We start from the raw sequence: 18,107 nt of genomic DNA, 5'->3' as shown, positions 1-18,107 counted from the left end.
GTTGACTTTTCTCATTGAGAAACTTGTACAATGATTTCTCTCCTCTTGAAGCTGATTTTCTCCATGGAACTTGTTGCGCGCTGATTTTTTTTGTATGTGTAACTTGTTGCATGCTGGTTTTTCTTCATGAACCTTGTTACATGTTGATTTTATTCTTTGTGAAACCTATACATTGATTTTTATCCAAATGAAACTGGATTTGTTCCTGGGATTTGTTGCATGTTAATTTTTTTATTCGTGAAACTTATTGCATGTTTTTTTTCGTAAATTTCGTATATTGATTTTTTTATTTTTTCCTCGTGAAAACAATTTGTAGATGGAACATGTTGAGTGCTGATTTTTAGTCATGTAAAAAAAAGTTGAAAAAAACTGTCAAGAAAAGAAACTGTCCAAAAAAATATGGTCACTACAAACATTATTTTTCTATTAGTAAAAGTCACGACTAACATTTATATATGATTCTCATTTTTAGTTCGGAAAATATTAAATGTGATTTTTTTATGTAGTATGTTACATGTCATTCTAAGAGATGTAGAAAAAGTTGAAAAAATATGTCATGTTTAAAAAAAAATAAGTGGGGGGGGGGGGGCAAAAAATTGGGGGGAGGGGGTCCATGGGGCTGGGGTAGGGGACCTAACATCACTGTTCAAATGATAGTTGTGTATTATACCGTACACAGTTTAGAATCGCCCAAATAAAAAAACATGTATCTCTGAATAGGAGTTAGCATTCCCTCAGATGGTTTACCATTTTCATTTCTGTCAAAGCCTATAATCATACCATAATGAAGAATCATATTTAACATTAGATATGTGAACGGCCATGACTCTATCAGAAAACATGATATTTAATTCCAAAACCATGGTTTCGTGAATAGCAAGAATTTTCATGGTAGGTTGAATCCGGTCATTGTACTGTCTGCTTTTATGGCGGGAGTACTGTCCGCTACTTATCATTATAGCTATATGGGGAGACACTCTGCTACCTTTAATTGCAGCTACTATGGGGAGACACTCTGCTTGAACAGATTGACCTATCACTACTGTCAGAATATAATCCAAGCGTTAGCCGAACTTCAACAAAACATACTACAGGTGTAAAGGCTGCATTTGAGGAATTGCAAAAATTCGGCCGACATTTATAAATCCCTTTCTAAGGCATATAATGCATTAACGATTAAGTAATCTAATACAGGAGAATGTGGTTCGTTGATGGATAAAATGAAATCTACGGAACTTGACCTAGAAAAAAACTAAGCAAGAGTTAATGCAAAATATAACTAAGAAGGCTAATGAAAGATTGTCGGGGGCTGATTCATTCCACCAGTCATCCCACGACATTATTTGTCAAATATATGATGCTATTGCTCTTGATTATCAACCAAAATTTGAAAAAAACAGAAAAGTCACCGAAAACTCTTCGCAACCAAATTACAAATCAAAAAGAAAAAATCATGAAATTGAAATGAAACTAGATGCATTTGAACAAGAACTGCTGGTTGATTCGCTAATTTTGCATGGTGTTAAGCAGCAGTCGGGTCCTCACCTCAAATGAACAATCCTGCAAGTTTTGTAACCAAAATGAACCTTACTAAAATAAATGTTGACCAAATTAGAAATATCTACAGATTCAAAATATCTGCTGCTTTAACCGATGCCTCCCTAAACGACAAAGTCCTTCCTCTTTTAGTTAAATTTGTGAATAGTGATATAGCGAAGAAAGTCTTCAAAGTAAAAGCCAGGCTATTTTTAAGAGGAATTTTCCTATCGGAAGCATTGACAAAGAGGCGACGTGAGATCCTATATGCCGCAAAGGACAAATTTGGCCATATAAATGTTTGGACTGATCGTGGACAAATTTTGGCAAGGTCTATCGGTGAAAGTGTCACTAGAAAATTATTACTCTAGCCGACGTTGTCTAAAAATAAGTTTTTTTGTGGTTTTTTTAGATATGTTTAGTTTTCCCCCATTCATATATTCAATGTATTTTATTTTATTTTTTTGTTTTTTTTTTCTTTGTGCTTATCTGTCTAAGGATTTGCTTTCGTTCCAATTAACTTCAAAGAAATTTACGGATTTCAAAAGTTATTCTTTTTTTTACGCGCCTGTTCTCACAAGTCATTACGTCAGTTTTGGAATTTAACCCTTTGTTATCTTGAAAATGATTTTACTTGTATTGGTCTCATGGGTACATTAATGCAGTGGAGCTTAAGCGTTATACTTTAATTGATAAAATTTTTTCGTCTCTTAATTTGGTTCGGAATTCTATTGTAGTGAGTGATATTTCAGACCATTTTCCTATATTCGCCACTTATAACCTTGAAAAAACATGGAGTGGGGACACTCCAGCATCTGTTTCAGCCTCTTTTAGGTTTGGTATCAATAAATTGATCTACCTTAGATCCCATCTAGCTGAGAAGACATGGACTATTTTTGGCGAGGAAAATGATTTTTGTTCAAAGTTAGATTCCTTTTATGAGTCAGCGAAAGATCCTATTTTTGACGTGTGTGCTCTGTCCCCCTCTACTTCAAGGACAAAATATATATTCCCCTTAACCCATGAATGACCCCTGGTCTTCTAAAGAGTTGGAGAAGAAAAATAATCTTTGGGAAGCTTTTAAGTCAGGAAAGTTATCTTTGACTGCTGCACATCTTCAGCGATTCAAACTCTACAGGAATGTTTTTAATTCTTTATGCCGGAAGACCAAATTCCTTTATTATTCCAAAAAATTCTCGGATTGTGGGAAGGATATTCGAAAAACTTGGCAAGTGATTAATTCCGTCCTCAAACGTTCTTCTCCGGCTCCTTCTATCCCTTCAAGTCTTTTAGTAGGTGATGTGGTTGTTGAGGGTGTTTCATCCTTTCAAAAAGTATTTACATCATATTTTGCCAATATTGGTAAAACCACTGGTTCTTCAGTCAGGTCTTCACAGTCACCACCAGATTACAAATCTAATCTTGGTCCGCCTTGTCTCAAATCGATTGTGTTATATCCTGCTTCTGATGTTGAAGTAGCCAAGATTATAAATAGCTTGAAAGGTTCCTCGTCGTCCCCCTCTGACTGTTTTCTAACTATGGTAGTTAAGTTCATTCTTCCTTAAATTATTTCTCCGTTGACGAAGCTTATAAATCTTTCTTTTAAAAATAGGATTTTCCCCAGTTCTCTTAAACAAGCTAGAGTAATTGTTTTTTAAAAGAGTGGACCAAGAAATGATCCAGCCAATTATCGTCCTATATCTTTGCTGTCTGTTTTCAGCAAAAATTTTGAAAAAGACAATGCTTTCTCGTCTAATTGCTTTTCTAGAGGCTAAAAGATTTTGTCATGATTTTCAGTTAAGCTTGCGAGCTAAACATTCTACGGAACACGCGATTGTAACTCTTTTAAATTTTCTCCACACCGCGCTTGACTCTGGTTTGATTCCTGCTGCTATATTCCTAGATATCTGTAAGGCTTTTGATTCTTTAACTCATAAGATTCTGCTGTATAAGCTATCACCCAATGGTGTAAGAGGACAGGCTCATGCTTGTTTTGATTCCCATTTGTCAGGTATAACTATCTATGTAGATTTCCTTTCCCGCTTTTCGTCTGAAGTTGAGTTTGGTGTTCTTTAAGGTTTATGCTTACCATGCATGTTTTTGGCCGATTTTAAATAGATCGCGTACCGTCTTCAAGTTTCAACGAAAGGTAAAAATTTTGGTATTATTCCATAGCTGAGATTTAACTGTATAAATTCACCACATTATTTTTTTTAAATTTGCTTCAGTTTTATTTTTTAAGAAAAATATTTTTTTTTTTAAATATGGAATTTTGCGACTAAGCTGAAGCTACTATTTCAACCGAAAATACAAGATTTTTATACCATATTGTTCATTAGCTTCAGATCTATTTATTCGCCGTGCCAGATTTTTAAAATTGCTTTGAATTTTCTGTACAAAATAATGTAAACTTGCTTGAAAAAGCATTAATCGTTACCGCTAGATGGACTCTACTTTGCTATTTCTCATTCAAAGAAATAAAGGCGGATTCGTCATGAAGGGTGAATGTAATGCCTTTAGAGCAGGTGGTTATAGGTTGTTTAACAAAATGCAGTTTTGCCTTACAGTTACGGTCTGACAAAAAGACAAGGCAAAGTTCTTGACTTGACTACTTTGGAATATTCTTCTCCTTAATATATCAGACTCAGTTATTTAAACAATTTCATCTTGGGAAATAAAAACAGAAGAAGAAAATAAAGCAAAACTCAAGGCAATTCTAAAAGTATCTAATCTTGGATGTCCCATTCGATTTATTTGACTACAGTAAAATGGAAATTATGTCTTTGGATATTGTTTTGTTCAAAGTTGTTTAACAAATCCGATTATAATTTATTTATATACGTTTCATTAATTTATCTATGTGAATTTATTACCAATCCACAAAAAAGTAATGAAAACGTGGCATGGAAACGATAGAATCTTCTTAATTCATTTATTTTCAAATTATACCGAATCACGGGCGATCTTTTGAAAGTTAGCTTGCAAAAAAATAAATATACTTATACATTTGCCATTCAAGCTTTTTCCAGTATAATAATCACTACTGTTAAAATGGGATCTAATGCCTAGACTGGCTACAGTCCCAGTTGAGAAACTAACTTTGTAGATATTGTTTGTTTGATATTTTTTCCACTTATTTCTCATCAACAGTTTGTTCGTAATGTCAAACCAACAAAAGTGAAATAAATAAAATATTGTCACATTCTTGACCTGATGAAACAATTTCCGCTAAAATTTCAATATAATTACTAGATTAGTATATTAGGTACTTGTGTGTTATAGAGACCACACTTTGTTCTTGATCTGTAATGAAATCGGTTCTCTGTCTTCACTCGGAGATAATCAGCTTAGCCTGAGCGAGAGAAACGATTTTGGGAGTATATTTTAACTAAATATTTAATATATAGAGGCGGCTAATCTAGGTATTAAATATAATAGTAGTAAGAGAGGTGCTGATTTCAAACTTACGCCTGAGGCATGGATATGTGTGTAAGTTTTCAAGTAATTGGGTTACCAGGGTCATTTGCAAAGAGGTACCATTTCTATAGAAGCTATAGTAATTTGAAATATCATATGGAATTTGCTTGAAGGTATATACTTTGCGTACGCGCCCCGTACCAAACAGGTTGGGTATAATCTGTTCTGGTTCAAGTTTTTTCTGACACAATTAACTGAATTTCTATTTCATAATATACAAGTTTTTTTTTAGGTTAAATCCGTGTCGGAAAAACCGGTGTATCTTTTTAGATGCCAATTATTTTTTGTAAAGGAATAGTTTTCTTTACAATTCATATTAGTAAGAGAATTGAATTCAAAGAGAATAGTTTTTATTTGCAAGGATATTAGTAGAGGAAAAAAATGAGTGGTGCATTTACATTATTGGAGATTAATGATGGAGCTAACAACAGTGATGTAATTACTTCTTTAGTTTACGAGATTTGCGAATTTTTTGCGAAGAGGTATTAGCGTAAAGGTATTGCGATGGTTAAGAATGCCTCACGGGTAATTAAAGAACGGGGTACTTGCATCAACATTACAAAGAACATGCTCAGATACTTAATAGATTTGACGCTTACAAGAGACATTGCTAGAAGGTATTCAATAGCTTAATTGAAAAGTAACGATAGAATGACATTGTGACTTGACCTAGCTTTACCTCGCCGATGTGGTCTGTATAATACATAAGTAACGTTTGAAAAGTCTGGTCAATTTACAAAGAAATGGCAGAAGTGTTTTGAGGGGGATGCGGTGCCTGGAGGGTTGAGTTGCACGCGGGTTCAGTTAACGGGGCTACAGTTACACGGGGGTTTCGGTTATACAGGGGTTCAGTTACAAGGGGGGTTCAGTTGCACGGGGGTTGAGTTAAATGAGGATTGAGTTCCACAAGAGTAATAGTTTTCTTTACAATTCATGTTAGTAAAAGACTTGAATTCAACGACAATAGTTTTTATTTTCAAGGATATTAGTAGAGGAAAAAAAATTAGTGGTGCATTTACATTATTGGAGATTAATGATGGAGCTAACAACAGTGATGTAATTACTTCTTTAGTTTACGAGATTTGCGAATTTTTTGCGAAGAGGTATTAGCGTAAAGGTATTGCGATGGTTAAGAAACCCTCACGAGTAATTAGCGTGTTTATTTGTTTTTTTTTTCAGGGGTGACTGTATCCACCCAGAGGTCCTAGAATACTGGGATAGGCCTAATTCAAATAGAAATTAAAATTTCTAGTGTTCTTATTAACTGATGTATGGATTTGGACGGCAACTAAGCCCCCCTCCTAAGATCATTTTTCCCAAAGCCATCGGAGTTAAATTGTCAAATTACAATATTTATTCAAAAAATCTAATAACTATTTCTTTGAGGATAATTTAATCCCTCACATGCCCGGGAGGAGGACTGCAAGTTATGAGCTTTACCCATTGTTTGCATATAGCATTGGTTATTGGGGAGTATACCGACGTTTTATGTTTTTTTTGTGGGGCGTGGGAGGGGTGGGGGGCGGGAGTTAAGGGGGAGGATCTCGCCCAGGAGGAAATTTTAATGGGGGAAGAGAAATTTTCTATGTAGGTGGTGTCAGATTTCCCAGCACTATTTAAAAACGATAAGAAACTAAATTTTAAACTAAAATTTAAACTAGAAACTAGTTTAAATAAATAAAACTTTCAGTTGAAAGTTTTTCAACTGAAAGTAAGGAGCAACTTTAAAACTTAAAAAGAGCAGAAATTATTTCGTATCTGAGGGGGGTGGCCCCTGCGTCGATCCCTCACTCTTTAGGCTAAAGTTTGTTTATTGCTTTCAAAAGAGCTATTTATTCTAATTAAGCGACCTTTTTGATTCAGGGTCATTTTTAAAGAATTGGAACAAAATTTGAACTTAGCGTGAAAGGCGAGGTGTTGAGGAGGAGGGAACCCCCATCATATACGTAATAATTTTGGTTCATTTTAAGTTTTAGTGTTTCTCCTTACTTTCAGTTGAAAATTTTTTTTGAATATTTATAATACACTAAAACATAGGGCACTACAAACATCATAATCAACTTTAGAGATACAATTTATCTTTAAAAGTGGGGTTATTAGTTACTTACTAAATTTTTCTTCTTTTTTGTTTTAAGGAGGAAGTGGAATAATTAAATTAAACTCCTCCCAAAATAGTACCGAGATGGAACCATACAACTAAGATGCAAGCAACCAAAAAAAACTGTGAAAATACACATCTAAACATTGACAACGATTCAAGTGAAACAAGAAAACGGTTAAGGACACTTGTAAAAACACAGAAAAAGTACAAATATAGCCTTCTGTATAATGGTAGAGATGTGAGACGCTTTAGTCTATTAAATCATGCAATGAAATACCCTGTGATATCGTTATACCCCGTGATATCGTTATGCTAAGCATTCCAAAACACGAAAATGCTTCAGCGACCAAAGAGATTTTTTTTTTTATGTTTCTGTACATTCTGATTTAGAAATTAAAGGCTATTAAATGTTTCACAAGTTCAAAACGGTTAATAGACGACTCGAATTTCACTTTAAGCAATTGTAACAATAGTAGATTTTCTACAGATGATAAATCTTCCATCAAATCATGAGTAGAAAATACACTTTCAGATCCAGCATGCCAGGGAACACACTTTCATATTCAGCATGTAGGAGAACCCTAAATGGTCACCCCCTAAAAAGGTAAGTTAACCCTAAATGGTTATTGGTTAGTGAACTGTAATCTGTTTGAGTATGATAAAAGCTTATGGAGTACTACATTACATTATATAAACAGACTGGGATTCTATGATAGAGTGATTACACCACTTAATAATACTGTTCGGGAACTGAGAGATGTCCAGGAGGAAGTCAGTGGAATATGCAGCTTTTTCGGAGTTGAAGCACTCTTCCTATAGGGCAAAGTACCTACAGATAAAGTTTTAATTCAAAAGTGTTACCCTAGGATTCCACTTTTCAATCTAGAAGAGTTTAAGTGTCCTAAATTTGAGGGGGGTATCACCGTCCTGAAGACGAGGTTAGGTTCTTCGCACAGTGGATACCTAAGAACATACCTGATTGTGATAAATCCATAACACATGTTAAAAACTCTTCTATATCATGGGACCATCGTTTGTGGATGTTTAAGAGTGAACTCTATGTACTATTTTTATGTAAACATTTGTTGTTGTTTTTTTTTTTATTTATAAAAAAAAAAAAACTTTTTAAAAATTCGAAATTTTTCAAATTTATTTATTTTTTTCTTTTTGTACAGAACTTAAAATGTCAAAATATGCTTACTGTTCTAACAATTGCGCTCTGTGATTGGTCAGAGACAAGATGTGACTTCCCCACCGGTATTCTATGACCGGTTATTGACACTACCTAATCTATTGAAATTATTAAATCAGTATTTTTTATGAATTGTTATTATAAAAAAATAGGAAATATCTTTAAAAAAAAAAGTATATCTTTAGCTTTTTAATAGAGGGTTTTTAAAAAACCAGGTGATTAAAGCACTGAACGCCTAAACATAGAAGGCTATAAAATATTAAACACGCGCAGTCGTTTGCACTCTATGAACGGTCTGTACGCATGGTCATGACAGTATAGAATTAAATTTCTTTGGAATACCGAAAAAATTCAACTCTTATGTTGGTGGTTATGGGAGATTGAAATCTCCAGAGATGATTGCACTCAAAGAGAATGCCAACATAAAAATAATCATTGATGATAGAGGACAACTCCTTGTTCCTGTTGCAGGTAACACATTACCTACTGATACATCCAATCATCACCTTTCGTATATTTGCATTCAATGAATAATCAAAAAAAGAAGGACCTAATTTTTTACTAATATCGTAAACCATATCTTGTCTACGTGCCGAAACTGTTACCTGTGTAAAAATAATGTGATAATAGACAGTGAAATTGCCAGAAAAATAAAAAGGACAATGGCAGAAAATATCACGATGGAATATAAAGATGAATCGATAAAAAACAAAGCACCATCAAATGTTACTGCCATTGATCAAACAGTCATTGATACAAATAAAACCAAAGATGAAAAGCATATTGAAGATGTTGATGAGACACCAGTAAAAATTGTGTATGACTCTAAATGGAATAACGATTATTCTACTGATTACGAACTAAGAAAAGACAATAGCTATAATATCAAGAGAGAACATGGTGAACTATTTTATGGAACAGATTCAAAATGTCAAACGTTAATCATTGATATTAATAATGTATCATAATATATATTTTGTATTAATATTCTACATAGCATTATTTCATTAAAAATATATTATGCATTACATTGTTATGTGTTCATTATTTTTAGAGTAAGCTAGCATATCAAACGTTTAGAATGTCTAATAAAACGTCGGAGATGTAAGAAAAGGAATTTGCAATCATCTATTGTCAGACACATGGGAAACAAATTCTTTCTTGAATTCACCTCCTGGATAAATAAAAAAAGACATTTCATTCAATAAATTTATGACGAAACTCTAAGTAAGCAACAAACTCTTTCTTGAAGTTACCTCATGGATACACAATGCAGAAATTTCATTTAAGGAAGTATCAAAAATTGTAAGTAAGTAACAAATTCTTTCAAAAATATGTTAATACGTTTAAGCAATAAATATCTTTAAGCTTAACCCGTCTTTATTCTTTAGAATAGTTTTATGCTCTTCATTAAATTATGAAGAAATTGTAAGTAAGTAACAATAGCTTTCTTGAATTCGCTTCCTGGAAACAATACAGATATTTAATTCAAGAAATCATAATAAAATCGCAAGTAAGTAATAATGTCTTTATTGTTTTCACCTATTGGATACACAATACTGAAATTTCATTCAAGAAATTATGAAGGAATTGTAAATAGGTAACACACTCATGTTACCTCATGGATACACTATGCAGAAATTTCATTTAAGAAATTATCAAAAATTTTAAGTAAGTAGTAAATTCTTTCTTGAATTCGCCTCCTGGTTAAATATAAAAGACAATTCATTAAAGAAATTATGAAAAATTGTAAGTAAGTAGCAAATTCCTTCTTGGATTCACCTGCTGGATAAACAAAAAGACATTTCGTTCGAGAAATTACGACAAAATTCCAAGTAAGTAACAAACTCTTTATTGTTTTCATGACTTACATACACGATTTAGAAATTTAATTCAAGAAATTATGAAAAAATTCTCAGTAAGTAACAATTTCTTTCTTGAAGTCAACTCTTGGATACACAATACGGAAATTTCATTTAAGAAATTATGAAAAAAAAAAAATTTCTTTATTTTAGTAAACTCTTTGATACAAAATACGGAAATTTCATTAAAGAAATTATTAAAATATTTTTATAAGTAATTAAAAAACTCTTTTTGTTTTCACCTCTTGGATATACAGTACAGATACTTCATTTAATAAATTATAATAATACCACATGTAAGTAACTTTTTTTTTTCTCTTTATCAATAACAATTTTCAATTAGCTACACGCTTTAAAAATTAATTAAAGAACTTATTAAAGAATACTCAGTAAGCAAAAGTTTCTTTCATTAAGTCAACTCAGAGATACACAATATGGAAATTTCATACAAAAATTTCATGACTTAGATACACGATGTAGAAATTTGATTCAAGAAATTATGCAAAAATTCTCAGTAAGTAACAATTTCTTTCTTGAAGTCATCTCTTGGATACACAATATGGAAATTTCATTCAAGAAATTATGAAAATATTTGTAAGTAAGTAACAAACTCTATTGATTTCACCTCTTGGATATACAGTACAGATTTTTCATTCAAGATATTTTTAAAAAATCGCAAGTAAGTAACTTTTTTTTTTCTATTTATAAAAAAATATTTTCAATTTTATAAATGATGTATAAATTAAATTAAATAAATTATTGAAATATTATCAGTCAGTAACAATTTATTTCTTGAAGTCAATTCTTGGATACGCAATACGGAAATTTCATTCAATAAATTATTAAAAAATTTTAAATAAGTAGAAAATTCTTTCTTTAATTCAGCTGTTTGACAAACAAAAAAGACATTTCGTTCAAGAAATTATGAAAAAATTCTAAGTAAGTAGCAAACTCTTTATTGTTTTCACAAGTTATATATATGACTTAAAAATTATATTCAAGAATTTATGAAAAAATTATCAGTATAAGCAGCAAATTATTCTTGAATTCACCTGTTGGATAAACAAAAAACATATTAAACTTAGATAAATGATGTAGAAATTTAATTCAAGAAATTATTGAAAAATTCTCAGTAAGTAACAATTTCAGTCAATTCTTGGATACGCAATACGGAAATTTCATTCAAGAAATTATGAAAAAATTGTAACTAAGTAGCAAATTCTTTCTTGAATTTACCTGTTGGACAAACAAAAAAGACATTTCGTTCAAGAAATTATGACAAAATTCTAAATAAGTAACAAAGTCTTTATTGTTTTCAAGAGTTAGATATACGACTTAGAAATTAAATTCAAGAAATTATGAAAAAATTCTCAGTCTAAGTAGCAAATTCTTTCTTGAATTCACATGTTGTATAAAAAAAAAGACATTTCGTTCAAGAAATTATGACAAAATTCTAAGTAAGTAACAAACTTTATTGTTTTCACGAGTTAGATATACGACGTAGAAATTAAATTCAAGAAATTATGAAAAAATCACAAGTAAGTAGCTTTTTTTTCTCTCTTTATCATAAATAATTTTCACTTAGCTACGCGATGTAGAAATTTAATTTAAGAAATTATGAAAAAATTCTCAGTAAGTAACAATTTCTTTCTTGAAGTCAACTCTTGGATACACACAATACGGAAATTTCCTTCAAGAAATTATAAAAAATATTTGTAAGTAAGTAACAAGCTCTTTATTGATTTCACCTCTTGAATATACAGTACAGATACTTCATTCAAGAAACGTGATTAAACACGTTTTGAAACTACATGCTATTTGTATACCTTTCCTTGGCACCTTTCCACACGAGCGGGGATTCCCCACTGCTTCCTACACATTGGAAAAAAGTGAGCAGTATGAAAACTCCACGTTTTCAACCAGACTGGTTTTTTAGGGACCAATCGGGAGAGATATGCAAAGTTGACATAGCTTTATTTCATTTTTTAAGGTTCATTTAGACGAGATTATGTGCGCGCACGTAACCCCCTCATATACGAAATAATTTATGTTCTTTTTAAGTTTTAAAGTTTCGCCTTACTTTCAGTTGAAAAACTATAAATTGAAATTCTTATTCATTTAAAATCTTTTCACGTTTAAATTATATTTTAAAATCTAGTTTCCTATCGTTTTTAAATAGTTATGGGAACTCTGACATCACTCACATAGGGCAGTTCTCTTCCCCCATGAAAAATTCCTTCAAGCAGAGTCCCTAACACGTTCCTCCCTCCCCCCACCCCTCCATCTTAAATCATCCTCAAAGACATAGTTATTAGATTTTTTTGAATAAATATGGCAATTTCAAAATTTTAATACGGTGACTTTGGGAAAAAATGATCCTAGGAGGGGGCTTAGTTACTATCCAAATCCTTATGTCACTTAAAAAGAACATTAGAACTTTTAATTTATATTTGAATGAGACCTCTCTTAATATTCTAGGACCTCTGGGTTTATAAAGTCACCGCTTAAAAAAAAACAAATAAACACGCAAAAGATCAGTTAGGAATTCTTAACCATCGCAATACCTTTACGCTAATACCTCTTCGCAAAAAATTCGCAAATCTCGTAAACTAAAGAAGTAATTACATCACTGTTGTTAGCTCCATCATTAGTCTCCAATAATGTAAATGCACCCCTCATTTTTTTTCATCTACTAATATCCTTGCAAATAAAAACTATTATCGTTGAATTCAAGTCTCTTACTAATATGAATTGTAAAGAAAACTATTACTCTTGTGGAACTCAATCCTCATTTAACTCAACCCCCGTGCAACTGAACCCCCCTTGTAACTGAACCCCTGTATAACCGAAACCCCCGTGTAACTGTAGTCCCTTTAAGTGAACCCTCGTGCAACTCAACCCCCCATGCCACTCATCCCCCTCAAAACACTTCCGCCATTTCTTTTTAAATTGACAATACTTTTCAAACGTTACTTATGTATTATACAGACCACATCGGCGAGGTAAAGCTAGGTCAAGTCACAATGTCATTCTATCGTTACCTTTCAATTAGGCTATTGAATACCTTCTAGCAATGTCTCTTGTAAGCGTCATATCTATTAAGTATCTGAGCATGTTCTTTGTATTGTTGATGCAAGTACCCCGTTCTTTAATTACCCGTGAGGCATTCTTAACCATCGCAATACCTTTACGCTAATACCTCTTCGCAAAAAATTCGCAAATCTCGTAAACTAAAGAAGTAATTACATCACTGTTGTTAGCTCCATCATTAATCTCCAATAATGTAAATGCACCACTCACTTTTTTCCTCTACTAATATCCTTGCAAATAAAAACTATTCTCTTTGAATTCAAGTCTCTTACTAATATGAATTGTAAAGAAAACTATTCCTTTTGAAACTTGAATATATACAAAAAATAATTGGCATCTAAAAAGATACACCGGTTTTTCCGACACGGATTTAACCTAAAAAAAAAACTTTTATATCATGAAATAGAAATTCAGTTAATTGTGTCAGAAAAAACTTGAACCAGAACAGATTATACCCAACCTGTTTGGTACGGGCGCGTACGCAAAGTTTATAGCTTCAAGCAAATTCCATATGATATTTCAAATTGCTATAGCTTCTATAGAAATGGTACCTGTTTGCAAATGACCCTGGTAACCCAATTACTTGAAAACTTACACACATATCCATACCTCAGGCGTAAGTTTGAAATCAGCACCTCTCTTACTACTTATAATGTGTTCTGGCCGTCCTGCTTCCCATAATTCTGTGTTGTATTTTCCATAATTTTTTTTTTTGTACTAAAGTATAATATTTTCATTAACATTTTGGTATATTTCAAAATAATTAACCTAACTTCACTTCTTTGGTGTGGTCGCTATAACATGTAAGCACCAAATATTATTTGAATATATTCCAATATAGCCTATGTTGGTAACAAAGGAAGGAAGCATGCAACTCTTATTAATAGAAAATTACTGCAAATATGAATTAATAATTACCTTGTTCCATTTTTTTTTTTTTGTATATCTAATAAATATAACGTCAACCATCGGAGGGTGGGTGGATTGCTAAAAAAAAAGCTACCATGTTATTTGGAAAAATACATTTTGTAGTACTACTGTTATTTTATTAAGATGTTTCCATTAGATTTTATAAATAACATTGACCGCAGCCCCCCCCCCCCCACGCCATCACAAAGTCGTTCCTGGGGGTGGCGTTTAGGGGGGAAAATTTATTAAAGCACCCCACCACAATCAATATAAGCGAAAAAAGCTAAATCAAAATCAGATCAAAATAATATTTTCTCTGTGACTACGTGACATGTTTCTTATAGCCACCATACTAAAGAAGTGAATATGGGCTAGTAATAATAAAATGCAACAATATAAGATGTAAATATAATAGGTTATTAAAAAAATGATGTCGACTACAAAAATTAATTATGGAAGGGGGCCGCCAAGAACGCATTACATAAAATATGACCTAAATTAACAAAAATACCAACTAAAAATTTAAGTATAATATAGCTACAATGGCGTTTCCCACCGAGCTGAAGCTAATATTGTCAAACAGTTCGTAGCAACGAACTGTAAGTATGGAGCGACCCAGCTCAATAGTAACTGAAACTCGGAAAAACGGAATTTTGATACCAATAGATACATTAAAAGAATAAGATTTTAATGCTGATTTCAAACATATAAGTTTCATCAAGTTTAGTCCAACACATCAAAAGTTACGCGCCTGAGAAAATTTACCTCGTTTTCGAAAAAAGGGAGAAATACCCCGAGGATCTTTCCATAGGGGAAGGGACATTGCTATGAAGGGGGCGCTGGATTTTCCAGCATTATTTAAAAAACAATCAGCTAGGTCAAGTCACAATGTCATTCTATCGTTACTTTTCAATTAAGCTATTGAATACCTTCTAGCAATGTCTCTTGTAAGCGTCAAATCTATTAAGTATCTTAGCATGTTCTTTGTATTGTTGATGCAAGTACTCCGTTCTTTAATTACCCGTGAGGCATTCTTAACCATTGCAATACCTTTACGCTAATACCTCTTCGCAAAAAATTCGCAAATCTCGTAAACTAAAGAAGTAATTACATCACTGTTGTTAGCTCCATCATTAATCTCCAATAATGTAAATGCACTACTAATTTTTTTTCTCTACTAATATCCATGCAAATAAAAACTATTCTCTTTGAATTCAATTCTCTTACTAATATTAATTATAAATAAAACTATTCCTTTAAGTTTTTATACAAAAAATAATTGGCATCTAAAAAGATACACCGGTTTTTCCGACACGGATTTAACCTAAAAAAAAAAATTTTATATCATGAAATAGAAATTCAGTTAATTGTTTCAGAAAAAAATTGAACCAGAACAGATTATACCCAACCTGTTTGGTACGGGCGCGTACGCAAAGTATATACCTTCAAGCAAATTCCATATGATATTTCAAATTACTATAGCTTCTATAGAAATGGTACCTCTTTGCAAATGACCCTGGTAACCCAATTACTTGAAAACTTACACACATATCCATGCCTCAGGCGTAAGTTTGAAATCAGCACCTCTCTTACTACTTATAATGTGTTCTGGCTGTCCTGCTTCCCATAATTCTGCGTTGTAGTTTCCATTATTTTTTTTTTTTTGTACTAAAGTATAATATTTTCATTAACATTTTGGTATATTTCAAAATAATTAACCTAACTTCACTTCTTTGGTGTGGTCGCTATAACATGTAAGAACCAAATATTATTTGAATATATTCCAATATAGCCTTTGTGGTTAAAAATGGAATGAAGCATGCAACTCTTATTAATATAAAATTAATTCAAATATTAATTAATAATTACCTTGTTCCATTTTTTTTTTTTTTTTGTTTATAATATAAATAGTAACCATCTGAGGGTGGGTGGATTGCTAAAAAAAAAAGCTACCATGTTATTTGGAAAAATACATTTTGTAGTAATACTGTTATTTTATTAAGATGTTTCCATTAGATTTGATCAATAACATTGACCGCAGCCCCCCCCCCCCCCCACCATAACAAAGTCGTTCCTGGGGTTGGCCATTCGGGGGAAAAATTTATTAAACCACCCCTCCCGACTCAATATAAGCGAAAAAAGCTAAATCAAAATCAGATCAAACTAATGTTTGCTCTGTTACTATGGTACTTGTGTCTTATAGCCACCACACTCAAGAAGTGAAGTTGGGTTAATCATAATGAAATGTACCAAAATATGATGTAAATATAATAGTTTAGTAACAAAATTATGGAGACTACAACAATAAATTATGGGAGGGGGCCGCCCAGACCGCATTACATAAAATACGACCTAAATTAACAAAAATACCAACTAAATATTTAATTATAATATAGCTACAATGGCGTTTCCCACCGAGCTGAAACTAATATTGTCAAACAGTTAGTAGTAACGAACTGTAAGTATGGAACGACCCAGCTCAATAGTAACTGAAACTCGGAAAAACGGAATTTTGATACCAATAGATACATTAAAAGAATAAGATTTTAATGCTGATTTCAAATATATAAGTTTCATCAAGTTTAGTCCAACACATCATAAGTCAAGGGCCTGATAAAACTTCCCTCGTTTTCGAAAAAAGGGAGAAACACCCCGAGGAAGTTAAAGAACCTTAATGGAAATCCCACCATCAGATGCAGCGTTTCAAAAAAACCTAGTGTAGAGGTTTGAAGCTCCTACCTGCAAAAATGTGGAATTTTGTATTTTTTGCAAGAAGAAAGATCACGGATGCGTGTTTATTTTTTTTGTTTTTTTTCCCCAGGGGTGATGTTTTTTTTCCCAGGGGTGATAGTTTCCCACCGAGCTGAAACTAATATTGTCAAACAGTTCGTGGTAATGAACACCACGAACTGTAAGTAAGGAGCGACCCGGCTCAATAGTAACCGAAACTCTAAAAAACGGAATTTTGATACCACTAGATACTTCAAAAAATAAGATTTTAATGCTGATTTCAAATATATAAATTTCATCAAGTTCAGTCCTACCCATCAATAGTTACGGGCCTAAGAAAATTTGCCTGATTTTCGAAAAAAGGCGAAAAACCCTTTAAGGTCATAGAACCCTAATGAAAATCACACCATCAATTTCAGCGTATCAGAGAACCCTACTGTAGAGGTTTCAAGCTCCTATCTGTAAAAATGTAGAATTTTGTATTTTTTGCCAGAAGAAAGATCACGGATGCGTGTTTGTTTTTTCTTTTCCCTGTGGGTGATCGTATCGACCCAGTGGTCCTAGAATATCGTGGAAGGGCTCATTGAAGCGAAAATTAAAAGTTCTAGTGCCCTTTTCAAGTGACCAAAAGAAATGGAGGGCAACTAGGCCCCCTCGGACGCTCATTTTTTCCCATGCTCACCTAATAAAAATTTTCAGACAGCCATTTTGTTCCGCATGGTCGAAAATATAGTACCTATGTCTTTTAGGATAACTTAATCGCCCAAAGTCTCCGGGGGAGGGCTGAAAGTTATGAACTTTACCCATTGTTTACATATAGTATTGTTTATTGGGAAATATACATACATTTTCAGGGGGGATTTTTTTGCTGGTAGTGGGGGGATCGGGGGTTATGTGGGAGGATTTTTTCATGGGGGAAGGGACATTGCTATGAAGGGGGCACTGGATTTCCCAGCACTATGTAAAAAACAATTAAAAATTAAATTTAAAAAAAAGTTTTTCAACTGAAAGTAAGGAGCAACATGAAGTTACCTAGTATCACAGCTGGACAATCTGATAACTCAAAAAATTTTTTCATACTAGATTATTATTGGTCTTAAGTATCTAGAGTGGACTTTCGATTCCAACCCCTTTAATAGCCAGTGCCGTCCTTTGGGGGTGGCAAGTGGTGCTACCGCACTGGGCCTCGCGCTAACAGGGCCAAATATGT

Source organism: Artemia sp. Qi Xiang Cuo, chromosome 8, assembly GCF_049724085.1.
Source record: "Artemia sp. Qi Xiang Cuo chromosome 8, ASM4972408v1, whole genome shotgun sequence".
NCBI classification, from domain to species: Eukaryota; Metazoa; Arthropoda; class Branchiopoda; order Anostraca; family Artemiidae; genus Artemia; species Artemia sp. Qi Xiang Cuo.
The sequence above is the reverse complement of the archived record's forward strand: the minus strand, read 5'-3'. Positions refer to the sequence as shown.